Source organism: Ischnura elegans, chromosome 10 (genome assembly GCF_921293095.1).
Source record: "Ischnura elegans chromosome 10, ioIscEleg1.1, whole genome shotgun sequence".
Classification (NCBI taxonomy): Eukaryota; Metazoa; Arthropoda; class Insecta; order Odonata; family Coenagrionidae; genus Ischnura; species Ischnura elegans.
This window is the reverse complement of record NC_060255.1, coordinates 25,455,157-25,475,157: the sequence shown is the minus strand read 5'-3', so window position 1 is coordinate 25,475,157 and position 20,001 is coordinate 25,455,157. Positions and strand designations below refer to the sequence as shown.

At 42.0% G+C, this 20,001-nt stretch overlaps 1 protein-coding gene across 1 annotated transcript in view; it reads right to left on the bottom strand.

The window, feature by feature from the left end:
- Positions 1-15,183: 15,183 nt before the first annotated feature.
- The window catches only part of LOC124166631 (hydroxysteroid dehydrogenase-like protein 2), a 28,517-nt gene continuing 23,699 nt past the window's right edge, over positions 15,184-20,001 (bottom strand). The window contains exon 9 of the mRNA XM_046544249.1: positions 15,184-15,579. The gene's annotated coding sequence lies outside the window, so the exon portion shown is untranslated. The remainder of the gene's footprint in view (positions 15,580-20,001) is intronic.

Sequence of the window (20,001 nt, the reverse complement as noted above, 5' to 3'; positions counted from 1 at the left end):
GTCTAGCATAATTACTTTAAACGACCACTGTTTATTCTCTAATTTTCAGTTTTGTATTTCGAAGAAAGAGCATAAAAACTTCCACTGCTATTATATGCCATGCAATTCTGCCCTTGGGTACTGTCATTTTGTTCTGTAACTAGGAATTGTGGTGCATTCTCATTCTATATTGAGTACTATGTTTGTTGCCTTTGCTTTTGATTATTTTTCGTTGCATTGCTTCTGCTGACATATCATGCATTAACCTTTTCCCTACCGTACACGTATATATACGTGTGGACGTTTCCTGACCCGGGAGACCACGGGCGTATATATACGTGTGAGATTTTCCCGGTCAAGAAAACGAAACCCGTATATATACGTTTTCTAGCTCTCCCCCTTTCAGGACGGTCGTGGGTTTAGGTCGCCTTTGTCTCGGGACCCAACGCTTCGAGGTTTAGGATTAACCCTCCGAATCCGGGAGCATGTACCCGGACCCTTCATCTTTTATAACCCTTCTCAGCGGTAAGGGACAGCGGTCATACAATTGTTTATAGAGTCAATTTTCGAAATAAATATTTGTTCATTTCCCAAGAAATATAAACTAAGAATTGAATTGTTTGTCTTTTGAGCAGCGTTTACAATTTTGAAACGAAATTCTACGACAAATATTAACTTATATCTCGAGTTATGTATAAACATCAACATGGAAATTGTTGCTGCGTTAAATGCTTTGATAATTGCCTTAGAACTTCGTTTAAAATTTCACAATGCTCAGATAAAAATGAGGAATTATATTCTATGTCTGTAATTTACGTGCAAGTAACAATTATCTATTTGCTAAATACATATAAGCAATACATAAGTTGACCGCGAACCAATGCCGCAGGTATGCTCGTAAACCCGGAAAGGAGGGAGCACAACTACTCTCGGAGTCCGAGATAATGCGTAGTCCCACCGTGGAGGGGTCGAAAAAGGTTCAGCGAAACACTTCTTAACGAATGCCCTCCAAAAATGCTCCGTACCACGAGAAAGAAGAGTGTCTTGGGGCTCGGTACAGCAGTCAAGCTAAGACGAAAACTCCGCGGTCTCGAAAGGGTTAATTACTTCAGATGAATTTTGTTTATTCTCTAATTTTCAAATTTATATTCTGAGGAGAGGGCAGAGAAACTTCCATTGCCATTAATTGCTATTTAAATCTGGCCTTGCATACTGTCTCTTTGTTCTGTAACATTTTGGGATGCAAATTAAAAGATGCACTGAAAATAAATTTTTTTAAAGCATATTTTGAATTTTTGCGATTTTATTCTTCTTCCATAAACTCATGCTGCTGTAAGGATAATGCTATATAGCGAATGGTGAGTAAGTATCTGTGTTTAAGGTATGCTTTATTCTGAAGATTGTTGTACGCTTTGTATGGAGTGGTTACCAGTTCTTAATTTTGCATTCTTTTTTTGATTCGAGATTTGAGAACTAATGCTGTTTTGGTTGAGTGAAGTACTGATGGTAAGTAAGCCTAGAGTGGAAGTCTATGGAAATTTTACTTTCTAGGTTATGACCGTTGAAGGGAAAGGTTAGGGTTGCGATATTAACCTCGCATCAATCAACACACTAAAGTATTTTCGACCACGTTTATTGCGATGGTAAGCGATACACTTGTTCGATGTCTCTCACGCGAGATAGTCCATCTCCATTGCCCTCTCGTAAGCGTCTCTCTCTCGCGGCGCCTTGCTGGCGCTATCTTCCGCGTACCCTGGCGGCAGCGGCAGGGACCTCAGGGTCCCAGGGCAATGACCTCAACCAGGTGCTGACCTTGGTGACGGCGCTCGTAATGAAGGGCTCCACCACATCACCCCCCTGGCAGTGAGTAACCCTAGCGTGGAGAAGAAAAAAAAAGGAAAAAGAAAGAGAAAGCAGAAAATTGGTCAATATGTGGAGGAGAAAAAAAATTGGAGAAGGTTAGAGGTGGTAGTCCAGCAGATGCTGCGGGAAACGGACACGCCTCTTAGGGCGGCCACTGGGCAGCGTATATTCTGCCCCTGGAGCTGTGGGTGCAGGAGTTGGCCCATCAGCTGGAGGGATGCTGGTAGATGGCAACACCTGGGTTGAAGGCTGCCTCCTGGTGGTCGTAATGAGGATTTCACTCCTCTCCTCAGGGATGATTGGCTCCTCGGAGGTGATGTAGGCAGGTTTCAAACGGTCAATGGCAATGTTCGCATCACGGTTTGGCAAACGCACTTTGTAAGTTTTACCATCCCGCTGTAGGACCTTGTATGGACCGTTGTAAGGGGCCTGAAGGGCACCGTGACTTGCGTCATGACGCACAAAAACATGAGATGTTGATGGCAGGTCCTTAAAGATGAAGGCATGCCGTGTGCCATGGCGTGCTGCTGGTCGAGGGCTTAGGCCTCGAAAGTGCTCCCGGAGCTGGGAGGTCAAATAGGTGGCGTTGGGGGTGGGGCCACTGGTTGGGGAGAGGAACTCGCCTGGAAGTCTTAGTGGTTCGCCGTATACGAGCTCCGCTGGGGTGGCTTGAATATCCTCCTTCAGCGCAGATCGGAAACCCAAGAGGATTGCCGGCAGTACATCCACCCACTGCTGCGTTTGGTGGCAGCGGATGGCAGATTTCAATTGGCGGTGGAAGCGCTCCACCATACCGTTTGCTGCCGGATGGTATGCTGATGTCCTCAAGTGGACTGCACCGGCTATATTGGACAGCTGGCGGAAAAGGGCACTCTCAAATTGCCTGCCTTGGTCCGTGGTAATTCTCTGAGGCATGCCGAAGCGGGACAACCAATCCCGAAGGAAGGCACGTGCCACAGTTTCGGCGGAGATGTCCTCGACAGGAATGGCCTCAGGCCACCGTGTAAAACGGTCTACACAGGTGAGGCAGTAGCGGTAACCACGGCAGATGGGGAGGGGACCAACAAGATCTATGTGTATATGTTCAAATCTCCTTCCTGGCAGAGAGAAATTAGAAAGAGGTGAGGAGACGTGCCGTGTGATTTTAGATCGCTGGCAGGGGATGCAGGAACGAGCCCACTGGCGGCAATCTTTTTTGATTGATGGCCACACAAAACGAGTTGTCATTAATTTGGTGGTGGCTCTCACTCCAGGGTGTGAAAGGTTGTGTATCGAGTCGAATGCTTGGCGACGGAAAGCTGGTGTGACATATGGTCTAATGTTTGAGGTAGATGTATCACACATTAAATGTACACTGCACCCGGGGATTGGCACTTTCTTGAGAATTAAAGTTGTTTCAGATTTGATAAGGGAGGCCAGTTCCTCGTCAGTCTCCTGGGAACGGCCTAGTGCCTCAAAATCAATACCACGAGCCACTTCCTCAATTCGGGACAAGGCGTCCGCAACGATATTGTCGGCCCCCGCTACATGACGGATATCCGTTGAAAATTGGCCTATCAGGTCAAGGTAGCGGAATTGCCGGGGTGAGCACTTGTCGGGCTTTTGTTTAAATGCATATGTTAATGGTTTGTGGTCCGTGAAAATCGTGAAAGTTCGCCCTTCGAGCATATGTCGGAAGTAGCGAACTCCACGGTAAATGGCCAATAATTCCCTATCGTATGGGCTATACTTCTTTTCTGCAGCATTGAGTTTTTTAGAGAAGAAACCCAAGGGTTTCCAACCGGTGTCTGTCTGTTGTTGCAGAACTGCCCCCAGGGTAAAATCCGAGGCGTCGGTGAAAAGGCCTAGGGGGAGGGAGGGAACTGGGTGGGCGAGGAGGGCAAAGTTGGAGAGGGCGTCTTTGCACTTTTGAAATGAGAGGCGCAATTCGGGCGTCCATGTGATCTCGTCATTTCCTCGCGCTCCACCACGTAATAAATCATTGAGTGGCGCCTGTAATGACGCCGCGTTGGGTAGGAAACGTCTATAAAAGTTGACCATACCCAAAAACTGACGTAACTGTTTGATAGTCACCGGCTCAGGAAATTCTTGAATGGCACTAACCTTGTCTTTTAATGGCTTTGTACCGTCAACACTTACGCTATAACCTAAAACTGTCACTTGTGACACACCAAAAACACACTTGGAGGGATTGATAACGACACCGTAATCACTAAGCCTGAGGAAAAGTTCGCTTAGGTGGCGCTCGTGCTCGTCCTCGTCTTTAGAGGCGATCAAAATGTCGTCCAGATAGGCGTAAGTGAAATCTAGGCCTCTGAGCACCTCGTCAATAAACCTTTGGAATGTTTGCGCCGCATTGCGGAGTCCATATGACATAAAAGGAAATTCAAAAAGTCCAAAGGGTGTGGTGATGGCGGTTTTGGGAATATCTTCCTTGTGCACAGGAATCTGGTTATATGCCCTTACTAAATCTATAGTTGAAAAAATTCGGGCTCCACTAAGGGAAGAGGAAAAGTCCTCTATGTGAGGGACGGGGTAACAATCGGGTATAGTGCGGGCGTTCAAAGCGCGGTAGTCACCGCAGGGGCGCCACTCGTTACCTTTTTTCGGGACGAGGTGGAGGGCTGACGACCAGCTGCTGTCTGAACGGCGGGCGGTACCCATTCGCACCATCAACTCGAATTCCCTCTTGGCTGCTTCGAGCTTATCCGAGGCCAGGCGTCGGGGTTTACTGCATACGGGCTGGCCGGGAGTGGTGCGTATGAAGTGCACGGTTGAATGTTTTGTCTTCCCGGGGGTTCCTGTCGGGCGAGTAATCTCCGGGAAACGGGACAAAAGGGTGTGGAAACGGGACTCACCAACAACCGCTTTTATTTGGTCCCCGGAGTGGACGCCGATGCTACCGATGGCATGCAGTGAGGTGGTGCCATCGATAAGTTTGGCGTTTCTCACGTCCACCAAAAGTCCAAAATGAGTTAAAAAGTCGACGCCAATGATTGGCTTCGATACGTCGGCAACCACAAAACGCCAAGTGAAGTCACGACGAAGGTTAAAATTCAAATTTAAAGTTTCCCAGCCGTAAGTGTGAATAATTGAGTCGTTCGCGGCGAACAATTGATAATCTGTCCGCGTCCGTGGTCCTTTTACATATGAGCGCGGATACACTGATAGGTCCGCTCCGGTGTCCACCAGGAATTGCACCTTAGTGCACACGTCGGTCATGAAAAGGCGGCTGGAAGTAGGGCAAGGGTCGGCAGCCGCATTTACAACCTGCCCGGGATGTTTTCCGGAATGTAGGAGCAGGGGGGAATGCACTTGTGAGCGTCCTTGCCGAAGCGCCAGTGATACCAGCAGACATTCGGGTCGCGAGGGCCTGGTGACGTAGGGCGTGAGGCACTTTTTCGGGAGCGGGAACGGCATCTGTGACGGCGATAATGAGGGTGCCCCGAGACGGAGAGTGCGCCTACCTGCCGGGTGAGCTCGTCCATTCTGGCGATGAGGGAGGCCATTATCTGCGAACAGCCTGCGGCACAGGTTTGGGAGGTGGGGGTAACTTCACTTACACTGAGGGAAGGGGGAGGCGTTGCACGAGGGACCACTTCGTTTATGCGGTCCGCTAAGGACCCAAGGGCGTTGAGGTCTGGGGCATCGTGAGCCGCTAAAATAGCGTGCAAATGGCTCGGTAGACGTGAAAGCCACAGCGATCTTAGGAAATCGTCCGTGACGGAGTTACCCGCTAAATCCCGCAAATGTCTCAAAAACTGGGATGGTTTCCTATCCCCCATCTCCTCATGCTCCAAGAGGAGTTTTAATTTATGCTCCTGCGATGCGGAGAGTCTTTTAATTAATTCACTTTTTAAAGTATTGTACCTATCAGAGGTCGGAGGGCACGATATAATGTCTTTTACCTCCTGCGCGTAGCGGTGATCTAGCTGCGAAACCACGAACCAAAATTTGGTTTCGTCCTCCTTGACACCAGCAAGATAAAATTGTCCTTCTAGCTGGGAAAACCATAGAGAAGGCTCCTCCGGCCAAAATGGTGGTGCTCGAACGGCGATGCGGTCCGCGCCGGGTTGCGATGCTGGTGGATCGGGCATCTTCACAAACACAATATAATAAACACAAAAGAAGGAAAACTATTTACACACGCACATAGCACAGGATCACAATAAAAATATTAACTTAGAGACTTGATGGCCAAGGATTCGCGCGATGTCGGCGGCATGGCTAACGGAACTCGGCGTGGTCGCGCACATGGGTCGAAAAAAAGTTTTTTTTTTCGAGAAAATAATTCGCGCCGGGGGTCACCACTGAAGGGAAAGGTTAGGGTTGCGATATTAACCTCGCATCAATCAACACACTAAAGTATTTTCGACCACGTTTATTGCGATGGTAAGCGATACACTTGTTCGATGTCTCTCACGCGAGATAGTCCATCTCCATTGCCCTCTCGTAAGCGTCTCTCTCTCGCGGCGCCTTGCTGGCGCTATCTTCCGCGTACCCTGGCGGCAGCGGCAGGGACCTCAGGGTCCCAGGGCAATGACCTCAACCAGGTGCTGACCTTGGTGACGGCGCTCGTAATGAAGGGCTCCACCACACCGTCATAGAATTCTACCCTGTGTGCCAAACTTCTTGTCAAGGTAATTTCGTTTTGGTTTACTATGTGGCCATAGTTATGCAGGTTATTCCGGACCTTTTCATTGATGGTATGCTTTCAGTGTAAATCCCCAAAAGCAATTCCATCATTCATGTGCAGGTCTGAATTATCATCGCTGCTATGCTCGTAGATATGCCTACTTGTCCGGGCTATAGTCAGCCTGGCAGGTGAATGAAGAAATAGCTGTTGGGCATAAGCTATGAAGGAGTACTGAAATAAAGTATTAGGTCTTGATTGAACTGCGTAATTCAATCAAGACCTAATAATTTATTTCAGTACTCTTTCATAGCGTATGCCTAATAGCTATTTCTTCATTCACCATCCAGGCTGACTAGTGCCCGGACAAGTAGACATATCTACGAGCATAGCAGCGATGATAATTCAGACCTGCACATGAATGATGGAATTGCTTTTGAGGATAGGCCACCGGGTAGTCATTGGCAAGGATAAGTTTGATTCAGTACGCAATTAAAGCGAAATTCGGGCGCCGTAGCACCGCTGCTGCAGCTATTCAGCAGCGCTCGTGATGCTCCTCCGTTAACGCTGCCGCAGCTGTTCTGTGCTGTTCTGCAGCGCTACAGTGGCGCTCTAGCAGCGCGTGTGGCATTCAAAAAACGGAAATTTGAAGGTTGCTGTCGCGCGTCAGCAGCGCGTGGGCACCGTCTGCAGCGCTACGGTGTAGCGCTGCTGCAGCGCTTCAGTAGCTATTTGTGTTTACAGGGGTAGCAAGGCAGATTGTTGTGTTTCCTCAACTATAACATTTTAGAAGTTGCAAACATGTTACTAATTGCTCGCATGTAGGTATTTGCAATGCATCAAATTTGTACCATTCATACATTTTCCGTAACGTTATTTTATTTACGATTCTTTACTGCATTGAAAATTTTAAAAATTTTCCTTTTCCACTCCAACATTGTGTATACCTGCTTTTCGAGTATAAACGCTTACAACACTGACGTTGCTAATTATGTTTTTCCATAATCATCAAGCATACATAATGAAAGTAAGCATCCGAAGTGAAAAAATATGCAATGTATATCATCAATGAATACACGGCCGTTTGTATACAAGAATAACTGCATCTCAAGCATACATATGCTTCAGTATTACGCATTAGTCTCTCCTTTCTGAATAATGTAATAATGGCATCGACTTAAGATCCCTCCGGGCTGCCAATAACCATTTCCGTCGTAGTTCAGGCTTAGCGGGAACATCCACAAAAATCTTGTTCGGTGTAGAAACACGGGTGCTCCCACATATCGGAACAAAACAATATTCATTCCGGAATTTTGTCCTACAAGCCATTAATCTATCTTCGCTCATGGCTACGAACTTAAAGAATTATTGTACGAAATATACCACTAATTTATAGTAGGACAGGTGGTTTACTCCGTCAGATTCACCTCAGTGTTCGTGAACAACAATAAACAAGGTTTCCATCAATCGCAGGTGATCGGAGGAACTGCAGTCAGTTGAGTATGGGGATTGACGTCACAAGCCGTCTGACATGGCGGCGGAGTGTTTTAAGCGCAACATCGATTTTGGAATGTTTATTTGTTAATAACAAATTCACCCATGGTCGTACGACTGTAGGAATTGGAATTTTGCTTAATTAAACCAAACTGATATTTTTAACAGGCCTCACCAAAAAGGTGCAAATACTCTATACCCCTGTTCTTAATATTGTAACGGTATCTAGCTCAGGAAGGATCGTTGGCTCTCTAAACTTCGCCCATGCCTACTAATATCCTATAACCATGCGATATTTCAGCTCAATTGGCCATTTTTACTTGTCCACCTTGGTATAAATCCTCATGTGGTAATTCTGACTTATCAAGATGGTCAAGGCATTGTAGTTAAGCTGCAGGTGTTCGAGATAAAGGAGAGACCCTCATTCTAAGTGTTTCCATTTCACCTTCCATAGGCAGCCTTGGGAACCCTCTACTTCTTAAATAGTTATTCGTAATATTCTTGTCTAATATGATATCTACCCAAAGATAGTATCTTCGGGTAGATACCATTTTTCATGAAACTTGAGCATTGTTTTCGTCGAATGCATATGGTGTCAATGCGGTTTATGGAGATGCACCAAGGCAGACGCGTTGGACAGCTTGTAAGTTTTTCGCTGTTAAGGCCCGTGGGGGAAGGAAGGGCGAATTCCCATAATTATTGTTACATGGCATTCTAAAATGAAGAGGTTAAGTATGAATGGGCTCTCGCTGTCGAGTTGAGAATGGACGGGATGGAAGTGTTGTTGATGTCGGTTGGAAGCTAAAGAATCGCTCTAACCGCACCAAGGGCGTACCCAAGATCAAAACTGGGGGGGGGGGGAGGACAAACCATGGTTGTTCAAGTTGTAGGTAAGATTCAAGCATGGAAAAGACGAATGAAATCAACATTTTAAGGAAACTGTGACAGCTCTTTATTAGTTTTAAAAATTATTTGCTTGAAAATACATTATTTTCCTTAATAATATTTGCGATTTTTGCTTCTAGGGGGAGGAGGGGGGGCAGCTGCCTCCTCCTGCCCCTCGCTGGGTACGCCCATGAACCGCACCGACTTCAATGTATTGACGATTGAGTCGAAATTCCAGTTATCACAAGCATATGACATTTACAGAAGCAAGAGGCTTGATAGCATAGTGTGCTGCGCTGTGGCTGGGACATGGTCCATGATCCGATTTCTGTTCTGGGGGAATTTTCCCCAATGACTACTAATCCGAACATGCGTGAAGTTATTGCTGCCAATGAGAGCACAGCAGATAATTAGCTAATAAAAAATAAATACTTTTAATCGCAGCTCTGGGCATGATTTCACAAATAGGAGAAAAATTACCAAGTGATATTAATCAAGATAGATTCAGCCAGGCACGCAGCTAGGAATTAAGGCTAGGGGGGGGGGGGGCGTTAGAAGCAACTAATTCTGGGGGGTGTGGAATACGGGAGGCGCGGGTGCCTTCCCTCACAAATTTTTTGAGATTAATGGTTAAGAATGGTGAATTTTACGGCTTTTTGAGGGATATTTTATTAATCCTTAAACTATTCTCTAAGTTATATTTATCAAATTAAGTAAAATGGATTAAATTTTAAAATTTCTCTGAGTTCTGGAGTGGGTTTATCCCCCAAAACTCCCCCCACGCTGCGCCTCTGGATTCAGCAATAATATTCCTTCACATGTATGACATTAACTCAATCCCTGGACTTTGCGCACAAATTTCCATTTAGTTTCTATGATAGAAATTCGGAAACTGTGAACTATTATACAATAATAGTCAATCACTTGTGAAAAGTATGGCAGCCCTGTGGAAATTTCATAATTTGAACGCTGGATTTCTCCTTTAATGCTTCTTGGTAGTGAGAAATTGGAAAAGAAATCATGAATTACAAGCGTATTTAATGTATAACTTAATAGGGAGGTTTCCTTTTATTTTTTTATTGCTTAGATCGAAAGATCATTGCTCCTGGAGTACGTATTTCACGATTTTAGATTTTTCAATGAAGATATCTATTTTTCGCGATTAATTGATAAGTGAAAATTTTCAAGCGCGCGAAAACGCGACGGCTAAGTATGAATGCTGGGAAAACCCCGTGTGACGTCATTATGGTTCCCGCTGTTGCCAAGTGTGTTGACCTTGGGGCGAGGCTTTGAGCGTTGATACGATGCAGGCTGCTGGCAGGTAGCAGAGTACCCTGCTAGCAGGTAGAGCTTGGCATAAATAAGGATTATTAATACCTTATCAAAAGAAGGAAACTTTCCGACCATAGGCAGTTTTAATAGGTGATTATTAAGACATGTTTCCTTGAAGTCTGTGCCTCATGCATGCATTGGTAATTTCAGACGATGTAAAACTCCTATCTACTCGTATAGAAACTAGGTCCCTGTGACGTCACGTTCAGTGGCATCGCATGGGCGCCAATCTGGCCTTTTTCAAATGCGGTTAAAATTGACCTTTGCCATTCGTATAAACTGGTATTTCTAAAACAAAATAATTTGTATATTATGAATATACTAATGGTAGGTAACGAATCGCAATCAATAACTTTCGTTTTCTTTGGTGAAGGAAACTACCCTATTCTCTGTATTCTGCATGTGTAGTAAGAAAAATTACTCAAATTACATCCGGTCCATTTGAATGGGATTAAATGGTTTGCTTGGAATGTACAGCCAAATTTAGAAACTTTGAATCATATAGTATACCAGTTATTTATGGTTTAGGTGCTAGAAACATAAAAGGATGACGACGATCTTCAATTCTGGCTGGCTTTTATACCCTCTGCTCGTCCAGCCTCCGGTGCGTATATATATTACCACCTCTTCGGCGGTGATGAATTTACGCTAAGTGCGTAATCAGGGGAAAATTGACAATGCAAGTGTATAGGGACCAGTGTAACCTTTCCAGTGCTAGTGAAGGAGAAAATAGAAAGACAGGCTTCTAGTGAGCGCGTGCAAATACACTCTAAAATTAAGAAGACTAAAATCTAATCGGCGTCGAAAGCCGAGAACGGCCCTGATTGGCCCAAAACCAGCGATCTGATAATTCATGATATTAAAGTCCATTGGCCGAATTTGAAGATTAGGTACACCGAGTAGATCAACAAAATGATTTTCTCAGCGAGAATACTCAGTCAAGGCCTGTGATTTTTTTTTAAAGCTTACCATCGCTTCTCGAAATGTAGGGACTCAACCTTTATGCCCGGGAACTTAGCCAAAAAATTTTTTTCTTCGTTGGGTGCGTGAGAGTAATGCGGGTTACCTACACGGAAGATTTTTTTGTCAATTCGGACGCATCGGCAGACTATGTAATTCATTTAATAAGCCATTAATATATGTTATTAGGTTGCACAAAGGTTAAGAAAAGACTTAGCTGTTTCACAAAATAAAATATATTTGCGACCGGTTTCGATACAGCGTATCATCATCTGGCCCGGTTGCAAATATATTTAATTTTGTGAAACAGCTAAGTCTTTTCTTAACCTTAACATCTGGCCCGGTCGCAAATATATTTAATTTTGTGAAACAGCTAAGTCTTTTCTTAACCTTTGTGCATTTAGATGATGATACTCTGTATCGAAACCGGTCGCAAATATATTTTATTTTGTGAAACAGCTAAGTCTTCTCTTAACCTTTGTGCATCATGGTGAGGAGTTTCACCATGTTACGCCAACCACCATCGCATTTATGTTATTAGGTTTTTCGGGCGTATGAGGTGCAGAGAAGTTTCTCGGGTTTTCCACCAGTCGATATTCTCCATGTCTCACAACGTTTCGAGTAGCCATTGTCGGAACGCCGGGAGACATGGAGAACATCAACTGGTGGAATACCGTGAAACTTTTCTGCGCAAGCCAGCTATACATTTCGTGTGCGTAGTCATGGGCGTACCCAGCGAGGGGCGGCTGCCTCCCTAGAAGCAAAAATCGCGAATGTATTTAAGGAAAATAATATTTTTTCAAGCAAATAATTTTAAAACTAATAAAGAGCTGTTACAGTTTCCTTAAAATTTTGGTTTCATTCACCGTTTCCACCCTTAAATTATACCTATAACTTGAACAACCATGGCTTGCCCGCCCCTAGTTTTGATCCTGGGTACGGCCTTGTGCGTAGTCAATTTCATCCTTACAATTAGTGCAGAAATTATGAAATGCAACTACTTCCAAAATGGAGGGTCAGAGGACAGATGCCCCCGGGCTAGAGATCTGTGCAACACATGAATCGCAGGTAGTCGCCAGAAGGGAAAAAAATTTCGGCCTGAAGCCCACCTGGCTTGGTGCCGGTTCATGCCCCATTCTCTGATATCACATTTCTTGTCCCATTCACCGGTTGAATAGGGTGGATCTGAGTGAACACTGAACAGTAAGGGTGCTCAATCCAAGCAGCACAATAACGGAAAGGATTGTGAAGACCAACATTTATACCACGTGAATTTGGAGCAATACCCATCATGCTTCAATTTTGAAATGGGAACTGAAAAAGTTTTGAGAGAAATAATAATTTATTGTTGTCTCGTTACCTTCCTTAGTTGTTCTTGATTATATGATATCTCCATCTTTTGGGTTTTCGCCGCGATGTTTGTCATACTATAACTATATATGCATACATACTTATTACATTAGTTAATATAACTGTCATTTAAAAATGCAGCTACTGAAAGGTAACATTTTCGAATAACGTAGCCTCTATTTTCTTTACCCAATGCATTGCCACTAAAACTTACCCATTAAACAGCTGTACCCTATATCATGTTCAAGAACACACTTCAATATTTCATAAATATATACTGAAAGTACATGATATCCCTTGCATATTCTTCCCCACATTGGCAAAAAAAAACCATTGTAAACTCCTCTCATCTCATGATGAAAAAAAAGGTTTTATGAGGCAGCTTCTCAAAGAAATCAAAACCTCGGATTGAATTATACTCAATGATACAATTCTAATCCTTCTACTTCTCCAAAGTTTAAAAAGTGCTTTCTTAGCAAGACACACAAAATAGAAGAGTAGTGGCTTTGCCACAAATAGCTCCAGATTTCCCCGAGTCAATGTTAGCAGATATGAATACGTGAAAATATTTGCTAAAATCAAATCTTAATTTGAACAACCAATGTTTGTTCAAGAGTGTCTCAGTCCCTCTCCAGGCAACCCCAAACTCAACCCTTGCCTTCATTGGTTAGGAATTAAAGCCTAATATATTTAGCAAGAATTTGATGCATTAAAATGAAAGGTAGCTGCACTTTTTGTTCTTTCATTTAATTTGTACAACTTCTACTATATCACATCTGAATCAGTTGAACTTATTAAGAATTTGATGCCTAAAATTTCAAAATTGGTTAAGATAATGAATACTTTCTGATTAAGCTGACAGTACAAGCCAACGTCAGCTTTAAAAATAAATCATCCTCTGTCATAGAAAAAATATGAGGTCAAAATCACAATACATAGATGCTAATTGGATGGATCAAAAACATCTTTACTTTGTGGGTAGCCTTTTAAGTGTTAGGAATGAAAAAACCTATAAGAGGTACAATAATGCAATTTTTTATTGTTTTTCAAAGTACTCTCCTCGATAGTCAAGGCATTTTTGCATTCGATGAAACCAGTCGTTATAACATTTATTCTATTCCGAGGTATGAGTAGTCAAAATGGCTGTTTTGTAGGCATCAACCGCTTCTTCAGACGTTTGGAATCGCTTTCCTCGCAGCATATTCTTGATTCTAGGGAATGTGAAAAAATCATTGGGGCTTAAGTCTTGGCTGTATGGAGGATGAGTAAGAATTTCGACGTTTTACCGTTCCAAAAATTACTTTGTGACTCGAGTGGTGTGTGAGCTTGCATTTTCATGATAGAGCGTAATGCGTTGATTTGGGTTATCTTTCCGAAGCTCGGCGATCACTTCCGGGAAGCCAATGGTCGTATACCATTGAGCATTAACTGTTCTTTGATTTTCAAGATAAATCCTCGCTAAATGCCCTGATTTGGCTACGAACAATGCGACCATTTTCTTGGAAACGCTGCAAGAGCGAACAACTTTTGTCAGTTAGAACTCACTTTGGAAGACTCATACTGAAGACTGGCGTTTTGATTCAGGCTCGTAGCTATAGATCCATGATTCAATACCACTTATGATGTTGTGAACGTACTTTGATGCTCCTGAGTTGAATCGTTGTAGAGTATTTCGACACCATTTGACTCGAGCTGCTATCTGTTCTTCTGTGAGGAGGTGAGGTATCCAGCGGGAAATCAATTTTTTAACACCTAACTCTTCGTGTAAGATCTTTTGAACTAAGGTCCCTGAGATTTCCAATGATACCTGAATCTCATGGTATGTTACATGACAATCTTAGATAATCATGTTACATACAGCATCCACGTTTTCTTGAGTTACAGAAGTTTTTAGTTGCCCTTCACGCGGTTCATCACTGAGGCTAGAGCATTCTCCCTGAAACTCTGCATACCAGCGATAAACAGTTGACTTTGAAGGTGCTTCTTTGCCAAAAACAACAAAAAGTTCAGTAACGCATTTTTGCTGGGTGAGGCTTCATCAAAAATTATAGAAATTTATGGTGCCGTATTGTTCATGACTTAATTCCATCTCGTACAGCAACTTAGGAACTTCGACACACCACTGTTTTAAAACTATCAGGCCAATCTTAATTAAACTTAGCATGGGCATTAACCAACTCAAAAAGTTGTTTGTAAACACCATTTATAGTTACTAGGTGATAAGGAATGTTCTAATCCCGACAATTAAAAGGCTACCCTCGTATATTCGAAATTACAGTCATGTGTAGTGTGAAAACAGAAGGAAGTTGTTTTAAAGGATTTGTGAATAAAAAAGCATCAGTGTCATTGAAGTGTTGCACAAACCTTTTTTGGAATGCCCTTTTCACCAAGAAACTTTTGGAGCATTCTCTCTCAGAAAGGGTGACCTGTTAGCCCTCAAGCAAGCCCTTTCCTTTTGAACTTAAGGAGGTGCTGCTCTTAGTCCATGCCCCAGTGTTTCATGTTTACCCAGACTAGGCATTGCATTTATTTAGCAGAGGAGGTTAGAAACAATAATTACAGCGGCATGAGGAAGACTTGAAACATGAAAGCCCAACTGCCAAGCATGATATCATAGATATCCTCAATGAAGTTGGGAATATGTTTTCAAATTTTATGATATGAAGCCAATAAAATATACACAACCATTTATAAAGTTGGTAAAAATAATATATTTAACACATTCATCTATCAACAGTATTTTGCATTGATTAGCATCCAGCACCTCTAATACTTTTCACACAGGCTTTACATTTAAATCAGTCCATTGTGTGGCCAATGAATAATATTGACCACATAAAGAAATACACATAATAAAATTATCATTCCATAATTTTTGGTTATATAAACGGAAAAATCATTGAATTTATAATAATTTTGGATGTTTACAAGATAACCAGTGTTAAAAGTTCGTTGAGTGCCCACGCCATATTTTAATACACCACATTCATGCACAGATAGTTGAAAGAATCATCCCCCTGTAGAACACTGGCAAGGGGAATACAGTGAAATATTCAAGTATAAAGCATTGAGGAATTCATCACCTGCAAAATCAATCAAGAAAAAAATTACTACACAAGAATAAAATTGAAAACCCACCATAATGATATCATTACTTTGGGGATAACACAATTCATTATTCCAGACAGGGGCGGATCCAGGATTTTTTTCTGGGAGGGGCACAAGCAAGGCCGTATCCAGGATTTTGTTCTGGGTGGGGCACAAGGATACCTCGCAATACAAAACGAATGCAATGATAATGGGACCGTATTAAAAATCTTGCATATTTTTGAGGGTCTGGGGGGGGGCACGTGCCCCCGTGCCCCCCCCCTGGATCCGCCTATGATTCCAGACACCAAAGGCTCCTCATTAGCCAGGAAAAGCGGTTCACATGGGAATTAAGGATGGGGAGGTTTTAGGCACAACAAATACTGGGGGCCTGGAGGGTACAGCATACCTTCCAGGGTAAGCAGGAGGTGCGGGGGCCCCAAAAAAGTTTAAGGTAAATGGTTCAAAATAGTGAGTTTTACGGCTTTCTGAGGGATATCTTATTAATCTTTACACTGTTCTATAAGTTATCTAATCCAATTAAGTAAAATGGATTTAACTTAAAAATTTCTCTGAGCCCTGGGGGGGGGGTGGAGGGTTTATCCTGCAAAACCCTTCCATCCCTGTACCACTAGCCAAGAATAGGGATTAATCTATGTAAAAAATAATGTATTTAACCTCTGGAAGAATTCTAATGATATAAAAGGCAAATCTGTCGATTTAACCCATTTCTCAATTAAGGCTGCTTATATTATGACATCTTTTTCAAATTTCATGTTCTCTGGTTACATATTTGAGCTCTCGAAATTTGCACAATGCACAACGATCACTGAGACTCAAGCCCCCTTTGCCTCAAAGAGATACATATTTTACAATGAGATCTTTTCACAATTACTGACTTAAAATTGTTGCAAGGTTTCATAAATTCTTATAAAGAGCCATGGACTAGCCACCATTACCTTTACAGAGTATGAGTAATGGAAATATAAAGCAAGGAAAAAAATAATAGGTATATATTGCATATATTCTTCAAAACTAGTTATTAAACTCGTTCTTCCTTTAAATACAGTAAACTCTTGATTTTACGAAGTCAGTGGGACCGGAAAATTGGCACTTCGTAAAATCGAGTTTCGTAAATTCAAACCTTTTTTATAAGTCACGAAAAAAATGTTCGCTTTTGTTTCTTCCGCCGTTTTTTGTCTTTAGTGGTCTTATTTAAATGTTTTCGGTGGTTATTCTCGGTATAATTCATAGAAAAGGCTTTTTGCTATCGATTTATGATGTGATAAATCGTTAAATACCACCATAAAATTCCCATTTCTTGTTCATACTTCAACATCCACGATCGCTAAAGAAAAACCCGACCAGTTTAGAAAACGCACTCAAATAATGAATTGCAATGTTTATTATAAGAATTTAATGTTATAAATTTGCGGTTAGGAGCCAATAGCTACTACATATTAAGTATGCAAAAGATAGATATTTGTTTCTGACACCCACGGAATTTTAGCGGCAGCCGGCCTAACCGCCATTTATGTCGCCATCTATCGCTCAGTGACGAGAAAAAAAGAAAAACAAGGGTCTTACCCCGTTTCCAAAATAACCTTCGTAAGTTAATATTTCGAGTTACTTCGTATTTTCAGCAGAATGTGCTCTATTTTCACTGAGATTCAATTACGATTGTAAATAACGGAGGATGTGATTATCTTCTGGCGAATATTTGAAGTAAATTCTGTTTGAGTTCTCCGTCCGACTACTGTGTTCCATCATCTTCGCAGACGTTGCCATAAAAGACTTAATTCTTCATCAGGACCATATTCTTCATACCGGGTGTGAAGTGCTATGTTCATATAGTATTTCTCTCTCTTCTTTTATGCCGACTGGAGCAAGGTTCCAACCGGAAAATGACAGGAGAAACATCTTACAGTATCGGAGAAATAGAGATAGAAACGTTATTATCCACATTGATTGTTTTCCTTCAAGAGACGTTTTATCAGTTCTCAACGTGGTTAAGTATTAGTTCACTAGCGTGAATTCCCAAAAAATGACATGCAAAAGCTGTACCGTCACCTCATTTAGTTTTCGTGTTCCTTTCTCCGCCGTATTGAAAGTTATGCAAAGGATCATTGACATAGAGAAAAGATTTTCTTAGTTTTAGCACTAAAAAATAGTCGCGCCATAATCGTAAATAAATATAGTGTGGAAAGAGCAAAGAAAATAATTTCAATTGAAAAGTCAGCTGAAAAGAAGAGAGACAATTATAAGTGCGGCACCATTTTCCCAATAGTGGAAGATACTTCTTCAGCCTCTCTCTGGTTAATAACTTCCCCTGTTGCAGGTAAAGATGAACCATGCCCTTCTCCACAATCGGGGAACGTTCCCAATGGGTGGGGTGAATAAGAGTGGGATGGGGATTGCCTGAGGGAAGAATTGTGGTCAGCACAAGGACTGGTGAAGGGGGCAGGAGAAAGAAGGGTGGGGAAATGGCCTTGAGCTCTGCCTCAGTCTACTTTTGGGGGCCGTATTTTTTTGCGGCGCACACAAGCTCAGTCACCTTAGGGAGGGAGTAAATGGGAAATGCTGGGGAAGGAAGGAAGGGCATTAATGTATCTTATTGTAACCATACGTCATGTGCCATTTGGTTCACTATGCCTCTTATATATGCTCCTATTGCCTAGAAGAAGCATCTCAGTATCAATAGGTACTCATATAGCTCTGATAGTTGCTCTGTAGACACTCTACTGATAGTGGTGTGTTGGTTAACATACTCTCAAATGATGACTTGAAGTCAGGTCTATTCTTATAAGGCCAGCTGGATGCCTTAACATTATATATGTCGTTTTGATGAGAAGTGCTTATCTATAAGTCTCCAATGAAGAGTAAGGTGGATTAGAGAGGTTAAATAAGGTAGAAGTGCAAGTTGGATATGGTGACTGAATAAGCCAATGCAATCATTTCTTCCAATTGCACCTTCTCCTTCATCACTCCCTCCACTTATAGCTTATTTTACCTCTCCACCTAGAGATTTTTTGGTTTTTCTCCAGTAATTAATAACTAAACATCCAGTTGGCATGCTTAAGTACAGACCTGACCTAATGGTATCATGCAGTTCCTGTACTTGTGAGTAACCATTCCAGCCCACTTAATTCTTTCTTACTTCCTACTCACTGACCCCTTTCCCTAAAAAAATACTGAAAATAGACTCAACCTGAAAGATTTTACTCTCAAATGTTGACTAAGCAATTTTTACTTGATGCTTCCTATCATTGGTGGTGAACACAAGTTTCAAGTGGGGATGGCAATAAAATATTTATAGAGAGTTTACTGTTAGAGAGGGGTCTGAGAAGTACAGAATTTTTCTGATTATTGGTGGGCAATCCTTATCCCTAATTCCTACAACTGCTTCACAGAGGAAAAGCCCTCTTTTAAAATGATGTACTGAAATTGGTAAATTAGAATGCAACAAACCCCAACTGTACTGATAATACATTCCTAATTATAAAACTTAATGGCACCCCTAAAAAGCCTATTTGGACCCATTTGGACATTGAGTATTTTAGAAATTAATTATGTACAATAACAACTACCCATGCACTGGAGAGGATAACCATCTCAGGCAGTTCTTGAACCCATGACCTTCAGCTTGCAAAGCGAGGCCTTTGCCCCACCACAACAAGGCCAGCATTATTGAGTTTAATTTACAAATACCCCTCGATGACTATCACTTGGTGTGACTGGACTCTTATAAAGTGATGGTGGAGTGGATAGATTAAATAAAGTTAAGGTGCAACATGTAGACAATAAACTATATTGACTCAGGATCAACTGTGTGAACACAACTTATTTTAACATTAAAAGAATACAAAAAAGTTTTTCTTTTCATCTACGATACAGTTGCAATTGCTAAGTTGGACTAAATTCTTCTCCATACTGCAACACTTTGTTTACAAGTACTTACCTTAACACCTACTTCTTTACCACTCCACTCCAATGTACTTTTCATCATCACAGCCCACTTACTACTTTCTGACAATGTCCTCGACTCTTTCCCCCATTATTCATCAAAATTAGCTAAGAACAAGTAACTAGGTAAAATAGATTCCATGAGCTAAAGTACCAGCAATACCAGAGAAAGTTAGGATGGCCTTAAGCAAAATTGAAGAAAATGTTATGTGAATTCAATTTTTTATTATACTTTTTGGACATTTTGAAAACACAATACAAGAAAGAGGTTGGTAGAGAGTACCAAGGTTATGAAGTTTATATGAGTGTTGACTATTACTTAAGTTATGGGTTTTCTACTCAGATCAGGGATGTAAACTTGGGAGCAAAGAAAAACATTTGTGGTACAGTACATAGAGAAGTGGCAGGTGGATAACATAAAGGACTTTGAAGTCAATGTAAAATAGGTTCAGTTA